This window comes from Capricornis sumatraensis, chromosome 8 (genome assembly GCF_032405125.1).
Source record: "Capricornis sumatraensis isolate serow.1 chromosome 8, serow.2, whole genome shotgun sequence".
Classification (NCBI taxonomy): domain Eukaryota; kingdom Metazoa; phylum Chordata; class Mammalia; order Artiodactyla; family Bovidae; genus Capricornis; species Capricornis sumatraensis.
Window position 1 is genome coordinate 54,326,131 of NC_091076.1, and position 8,643 is coordinate 54,334,773.

Here is an 8,643-nt window from a genome sequence, read left to right on the forward strand (position 1 = left end):
GAAGCTGTATATCTTCCAGAAATACTCATCAATCAGACATTTCTGTGAAATAAAATTTCAGTGTGACTTTGTAAGCAGGCTCTATAAAACCAGGGTATCTCCATGCTCCAGCCAGATGGCCACATGCTGAAGGGAGAAATAAAAAAGGTTCTTTTTCAGAAAATCCTCTTTCGTTGGTTCCTTCATTAGGATTCGGCAAAATGCCACTGCAACAGATGGATATGAATACAGGCAACCAAAGAGGCTGTGCTTGTACCCCAAGTCTTGGCATATGGCACCAGATCCTCTCACCAGGCTGTCAAAACAGCTGCTGCGCACTGTCCCCACCTGCCATTACAAAGCTCTGCCAAGGGTGTCCAAATTTAGAGAAGAACCTGCTGCTAGGCAATGTTCCTGTCTTAGAAGCCATACCTTTGCCTTTTGAGCAGTGGAGACCCTTTTCAAATCATTATTTACACTTCCTGGGGATGAAGGATATTTAACCATTCAGGCACATCTCTCCCTTCATTAATATTGAGGGAAAAACAAGTCTTTGTAGAATAAAGTGGATAGAGCTGTATTCAAATCTCAACTTGACAATGTATTTGCAGTTCAAAAAAGTTATTTAGCTCTTTTCGCTCTCAGTCATGGGTACACCGCAGAAGGACATTATCATTAAGTCAGATGCACCTGACAGCCTGTTACTGGAGAAGCATGCTCATTATATTGCATCCTATGGCTCAAAGAAAGATGATTACGAATATTGCATGTCTGAATATTTGAGAATGAGTGGCATCTATTGGGGTCTGACCGTAATGGATCTCATGGGACAACTACATCGCATGAATAGAGAAGAAATTCTGACGTTTATTAAGTCTTGTCAGCATGAGTGTGGTGGAATAAGTGCTAGTATTGGACATGATCCTCATCTTTTGTATACTCTTAGTGCTGTTCAGATACTTACTCTCTATGATAGTATTAATGTTATTGACATAAATAAAGTTGTGGAATATGTTCAGAGTCTACAGAAAGAAGATGGTTCTTTTGCTGGAGATATTTGGGGAGAAATTGATACAAGATTCTCTTTTCTGTGCAGTGGCAACTTTGGCACTATTGGGGAAGTTGGATGCTATTAATGTGGAAAAGGCAATCAAATTTGTTTTATCATGTATGAACTTTGATGGTGGATTCGGTTGCAGACCAGGTTCTGAATCCCATGCTGGGCAGATCTATTGTTGCACAGGATTCTTGGCTATTACTAGTCAGTTGCACCAAGTAAATTCTGATTTACTCGGTTGGTGGCTTTATGAACGACAGCTTCCATCAGGTGGACTCAATGGAAGGCCAGAGAAGTTACCAGATGTATGCTATTCATGGTGGGTGTTGGCTTCCCTAAAGATAATTGGAAGGCTTTATTGGATTGATAGAGAAAAGCTCCGCAGTTTCATCCTAGCATGTCAAGATGAAGAAACAGGAGGATTTGCAGATAGGCCAGGAGATATGGTAGATCCTTTCCATACTCTGTTTGGAATTGCTGGATTGTCACTTTTGGGAGAAGAACAGATTAAACCTGTTAGCCCTGTTTTTTGCATGCCTGAAGAAGTACTTCGGAGCATGAATGTTCAGCCTGAACTAGTGAGCTAGATTAGATCCCTTGATGGAGAAGTTGGTTAATATAGTTTTTATTGTGTTTTAACATTTCAGTAGTTGAAGTGCTTAAAAAACTTAACAAACTACCGTGTTAATATTTTGTACATGAATTGTGTTAATTTTAATAAATTATAATTATACATATTGTAAATTAAGATCTTTATTGTATCTCTCCTTCTGGAATGCTGTTGTTACTCTGATTTTTTTGTTTATGCTTCAGTATATTTTCTTGTATGTCTTCATAACAGCAAACTTGAACTCTCTTTAGCTGATGAAGTCTTGTGTTCTGATTTTCCTGGGTACTCCCTTGATATGTTATATATAACTATAGTTAATGTAGATTGGTCTTTGTCAGTGAGAATGTTACTGATAAAGAGTTGATGAACCACATAGAAATTAAAAGATGAAATAAGAATAAATGGCTGAAATTTGGGAATAAAAAAAAGTTATTTAACATCTTTGATCTTTAGTTGTCTCTTCTTCAAGTGGAAAACAAATCATACTTGATAGAAGTGCAGTGATTAGAAATATTGATTCAAAGCAGAATTGCATGGTCACAATAATATCAGTAGTGGTCACAGGAGTAACAGTAGTGATACTTAACATTAGCAAAGTAGTACTCAAAATTCTCCAACACAAGCTTCAACAGTACATGAACTGTGAACTTCCGGATGTTCAAGCTGGATTTAGAAAAAGCAGAGGAACCAGAGATCAAATTGCCAACACCTGCTGGATCATCAAAAAAGCAAGAGAGTTCCAGAAAAACATCTACTTTTTCTTAAATAGACTATGCCAAAGCCTTTGACTGTGTGTATCACAACAAACTGTGGGGAATTCTTAAAGATGGGAATACCAGAACACCTCATCTGCCTCCTGAGAAATCTGTATGCAGATCAAGAAGCAACAGTTAGAACTGGCCATGGAACAACAGGCTGGTTTCATATTGGGTAAGGAGAACATCAAGGCTGTATATTGTCACTCTACTTATTTAACTTATATGCAGAGTACAACATGCGAAATTCTGGGCTGGATGAAGCACAAGTTGAAATCAAGATTGCTGGGAGAAATATCAATAACCTCAGATATGCAGATGACACCACCCTTATGGCAGAAAGTGAAGAGGAACTAAAGAGCCTCTTGATGAAAGTGAAAGAGGAGAGTGAAAAAGTTGGCTTTAAGCTCATCATTCAGGAAACTAAGATCTTGGCATCTGGTCCTATCACTTCATGGCAAATAGATAGGGAAACAATGGAAAAGGTGAGAGACTTTATTCTTTGGGGCTCTAAAATCACTGCAGATGGTGACTGTAGGCATGAAATTAAAAAAAATGCTTGCTTCTTGGAAGAAAAGCTATGACCAAGCCAATTAAGAAGCAGAAACAAAGGTCCATCTAGTCAAAGCCATGTTTTTTTCAGTAGTCATGTATGGATGTGAGAGTTCGGTTATAAAGAAAGTTGAGTGCCGAAGAATTGATGCTTTTGAATTGTGGTGCTAGAGAAGACTCTTGAGAGTCCCTTGGACTGCAAGGAGATCCAACTAGTCCATCCTAAAGGAAATCAGTCCTGAATATTCATTGGGAGGACTGATGCTGAAGCTCAAGCTCCAATACTTTGACCACCTGATGCAAAGAACTGACTCATTGGAAAAGACCCTGATGCTGGGAAAGATTGAAGGTGGGAGAAGAAGGGAACAACAGAGGATGACACAGTTGGATGGCATCACTGATGCGACAGACATGAGTTAGAGTAGGTTTTGGCAGTTGCTTCTGAACAGGGAAGCCTGGAGTTTTGCAGTCCATGGAGTCGCAAAGAGTTTAACACGACTGAGTAATTGAACTAAACTGAACATTTGTTGAACTTTTATTATGTATGAGATATGATTCTAAGTATTTCTACAAGAGTAAGTTATTTAATTCTTACAGCCACCTCACAAACAGATGAATAGTTAGGAAACCGATAAAGAAACTGAAGCAGAATGAGTTTAAATAATATGTCCAGGATTACAAAGCTAGAAAGGTTTGAAATGAAGATTAAAACCCAGGCAGTCTACCTCCAGAGCCTGCACACTCAATATCATCACTGCAAGTGTTAAAGGAATGTTAAGTATTTTCATGGGGGGAAAAAAGAAAAGATTCACAGGAAATTGAGTATGTTAATGAAATCTCCATTGGTGAAAAGCAAATGACAGCTATAGGGTCTGTGAATGATTTCTAACTGGCACTTCTTGCTTAGACAAGAAAATTTGCTAAGAGAAGGATAATTCAAAGTCACTGCTTTTTATGGGAACCCAGAAATAGTGCTACGAAAGTCAAAATCATTACAGGTATATTACAAAGAGGTATAATTTAAGCAATTGAGCAAATCCTGAAAGAATTGTTTTTATATTTTAATTGCTAACAGAATAAATTTAGTTAATGGATTTTATATTCTTTAATTTACATTTGATATTAATGCTAGTCTATTTATGTGATTTTATATACAGTACATTAAATGCAGCCTGACCTGATGAAATTGATTTTATTAAATCTGGAAAAAATTAACCACTTGTTGAAACTGGATTGGTCTCACATGTATATTTAAAACCTCTTTTAACTAGGTAAATATCTTTATTTTCTTTTATGAAGGACTATAGACTTAAGGAGAGGAATATCAATTGAGATCTACAACAAATTTTAAAACAGATTCATTTAGATTAACTTTTAAACCTTTAAAATTAACATCTTCACTGTGCTTACTTTGAGCATTTAGAACATGCAACACATCTTTTAGTTATAAATGCAATAAATCCTAAAATATATATCTTGATGCAGTATAAAGCCTGTAATGAGAAAGAATGTTAGTGAAGTGGATACAGATTGAAATAGAAACACATACAATTGGGCAAAGGGACATTAAGAGGTAACAGATAAGAGAAAGAAGCTGGACAAGAAACAAAGAAGAAGACTCCAGTTCTCTCTTCTTTAAATTCAGATCTGCTTGGGTTCTCCCTTCCTCTGCCTCTGTCCAAAAAGTATATCTATGAGATCTCACTCAGAGGTCTAGTCCTACCTTGCCTCTTGCATAGTATCTTCATTTAGTTGGGTCAAATATTTTAGATCATTTCATAGTCATGTATGGTATGATAAGCTGAATAATGTCTTCCTATATGTATGTGAACTAATCCTGAGAATTTTGAATATATTACCACACATGACTGGTGGCTCAGACAGTAAAGAATCTGCCTGCAATGCAGGAGACCAGGGTTTGATACTTGGGTCAAGAAGATCCCCTGAAGAATGGAACAGCTACCCACTCCAGTGTTCTCGCCTGGAGAATTCCATGGACAGAGGAGCCTGGTGGGTTATAGTCCATGGTGTCACAAAGAGTTGGGCACATAACACACACATGACAAAAGGGAATTGACCGATACGAATAAACTAATGATCTGTAGATAGGGAAATTACCCTACATTACCTGGGCAGGTACAATGTAATTTGAAAGTCTTCATAGGAAAATAAAATAGCAAGATCAGAGTATGAGAGACAGAAATTATATATCCTTTATCCAATTCCACTGTCATTAGAAGCTAAAAAAGGCAAAGAAAACGGTTCTCTGATAGAGCTTCCAGAAGGAATGCTGACTTAATCACCCATTTTGGACTTCTGACCCCAGAATGATAAGAAAAAAAATTGTGTTGTTTTAAGCCATGTAAGTTTGTGGTGATTTATTACAGAAGCAGTGGGAAACTCATATAGAAGGCCTAGTCTAGAATTAATTTTTTATCACTACAAAATATACAAATCTCTGTTTATAGATTTTCAAATGCTCATTTTCCCCCAAGTCTTGAGGACCTAGTGTGGACAAATAACTACAACAGTATCCCAAATAGGAGAAAGTGTTTTTTTCCAGAAAAAAAAAAAAAAAAAAAAGATAGTATCTAGAATAAACTTACCTCATCTGTTCAAGAAATACCCTCGTTGATAGATTCCACCCAGGATGTAGAAAGTTGAAAAGTTGTTCTGGCCTAACAAAAATTCTTAAAAGCCAAAATAATCTAAAAAACATACTTTTCTTGAATTTGTCCAAGAGTTAGAGTTGCAAAATGAATAACTTGCCTGAAATGTAAAGAAATATAAGTACATCCATGAAGAGAAGGACAAAATGACTGACTGACCTTAAGAAGAGCATAGGGGAAACTTGAGGTCAGCAAACAACTGGTAAGAACAATTCAACTGCAATTATTAATGAATTGTTAAAGGCCAAGTCTGGGCTGGTATGAAGATAATAGAGCCTGGAAGATTCATACACAAGAGAAGTGCATACCCACTGGGATATTCTCTGTGGATCTTCATGAAGTGTTCAAGGGAAAGAGTAGGGACAGGGCAGAAGACCAGAGAAAAAGGCAGTAGGCCAGATAAATATTCCTTCCATGATTCACAACTCAAAGAATCATATAATCCCACATGAACTTTTCAAAAATGATAACTCTGTTTAACTTAAAAAACAAACAAACTTTTTTTTTTATTTTACATTGGGATATAGGCAATTAACTTTGTTGTGATAGTTTCAAGTGAACAGAGAAGGAACTCAGTCATATATATATATATGTATATATATATATGTATATATATATATATATATATATTATATATATATACGCACACGTATCCAAAGTGAAAGTGAAAGTGAAGTCGCTCAGTCGTGTCTGACTCTGCGACCCCACGGACTGTAGCCTTCTAGGCTCCTCCTTCCATGGGATTTCCAGGCAAGAGTACAGGAGTGGCTTGCCATTTCCTTCTCCAATGGATCTTCCTGATCCAGGAAACGAACCTGGGTCTCCTGCATATGTATCCAAACTTCCCTTCTATCCAGGCTGCCACATAATATTGAGCAGAGTTCCAGGTACTATACAATAAGTCCTTTTTGGTTATCCATTTTAAATATAGCAGTATGTACATGCCCATCCCAGACTCCCTAACTGTCCCTGATCCCCTGCAACCATAAGTTCATTATCTAAGTCTATGAATCTCTTTCTGTTTTGCAAGTTAATTTGTATCATTTCTTTTAAGATTTCATATATAAGGGATATTATACAATATTTCTCCTTCTCTGTCTGATTTGTTTCACTTAGTGTGATAATCTCTAGGTCATGTTCCTGTAAATAACATTATTTCATTCTTCTTAACAGCTTAGTAATATTCCATTGTATATATGTACCATAGCTTCTTTATCCATTTCTCTGCCAATGGACATTTAGGTTAGTTTCATGTTTTGGCTATTGTAAACAGTGTTGCAATGAACATCAAGGTACATATATCCTTTGAGATCATGTCTTTCTCCTGATGTATGCCCAGGATTCTTTATTAATAGAAATATCTTTGCCTTTTCCTTTGTAAAAACTTGATTTATTTAATTATTTTTTGCTGTGATGGGTCTTCACTACTATGTGTAGGTTTTATCTAGTCACAGCAAGTGGGCTCTCGAGCATGGACTCAGTAGCTGTGACACACAGGCTTGCTCTGTAGCATAATCCCACATGAACTTTTGTCCCCTAAGAAGGAAAAAAAAAAAAACAAACAAACACTTGAGTAAATAGGTGAGAGTCAGTTTTGTCATTCCCAAGGCACAGACTCATTGCAGTAAGAAAATATAAAGAAAGGAGTGAGAGGAGGAGAAAGTCATTTTTCCTTTTTGGAGGAAATCAGTTAATCATTTTGGGCATAGTCACTTACCACCAAGGGAAGGAGAGAGATCACAAGAGCTTTTTAAGATAAACCTCAACCAGAGCAACTGTTACACATATCTGTTGCCCACCCCACACCAGGCTACCAAATACTGAGGAACAAGTAACAGAAATGCAATGTTGTGAGGGGAGAGACAAAGGAGAGAGAATCTCTCAGAGGTACAGGCATGCAGGGAAGCCTTAAAACTGAGGGTGGAGCAAAATCATTGAGAAAATTCTCCTGATAAACCGTCGCACCCTTTAAACACAAGGTAAGGTTAGAGGAGTTGTAAATACGTGCCTCACTGGAGATAACCAATAGTAACAATAAACCCAAAACTAGTCTTCTGACTATACTGACCCAAGAGTTACCTCTCCCAATAATGGTCTATGAAATGTACCCAGGAAAAAATAAAAATAACATTCTCAGAAAATAGAAAAAAACTAATAAGATCAAAAGCTGTCCCTTTGAAAAGATCAATAAAATATTTTAAAATAGGTTTAAAATAGGTTTATATCCTAACCATTCTGATCAGGAAAAAAAAAACAAAAACAAAAACAAGCAACATGAGATAAAAAAGGAATATCATTGTAGATACTACAGACATTATAAGAAAAGTAAGGGAATGCTATAAGTATTTTCATGTTAAAAATCCATCAATACAGATAAAATGAAAAAAAAAAAATCCTTGAAAGGTACAAGTTGCCAAATTTCACTCAAAAAAAAAAAAAAAAAAACAAAACAAAACAAAACCCTAAACCAGATAAAATTTCCAGGTGAAAAATTAGGAGAAAATGTTTTGACTTTGAGTTAGAGACCTTGGATACAACACCAAAGTAACAACTCATTAGATAAATTACAAATGTGACTTCATCAAAATTAACATTTTCTAATTTTCTTTTTTTTTTAATTTTTTAAAATATAAATTTATTTATTTTATTTTATTTTTTGCTTTGATTTATTTTTTTTTTTAATTTTAAAATCTTTAATTCTTACATGTGTTCCCAAACATGAACCCCCCTCCCACCTCCCTCCCCATAACATCTCTGTGGGTCATCCCCATGCACCAGCCCCAAGCATGCTGTATCCTGCCTCAGACATAGACTGGTGATTCAATTCTTAATTGGAGGTTACTTACTTCACAATATTGTATTGGTTTTGCCATACATCAACATGAATCCGTCAGAGGTATACATGTGTTCCCCATCCTGAACCCCCCTCCCTCCTCCCACCCCGTACCATGCCTCTGGTTCATCCCAGTGCACCAGCCCCAACCATCCTGTATCCTGCATTGAACCTGGACTGGCAATTCA

The 8,643-nt window shown here is 36.5% G+C and overlaps 1 pseudogene; it reads left to right on the forward strand.

Annotated features, from left to right (window-relative positions):
* Positions 1 to 626: 626 nt before the first annotated feature.
* On the forward strand, positions 627 to 1,755 carry LOC138084393 (geranylgeranyl transferase type-2 subunit beta pseudogene; annotated as a pseudogene).
* The last annotated feature ends 6,888 nt before the right edge of the window (positions 1,756 to 8,643 follow it).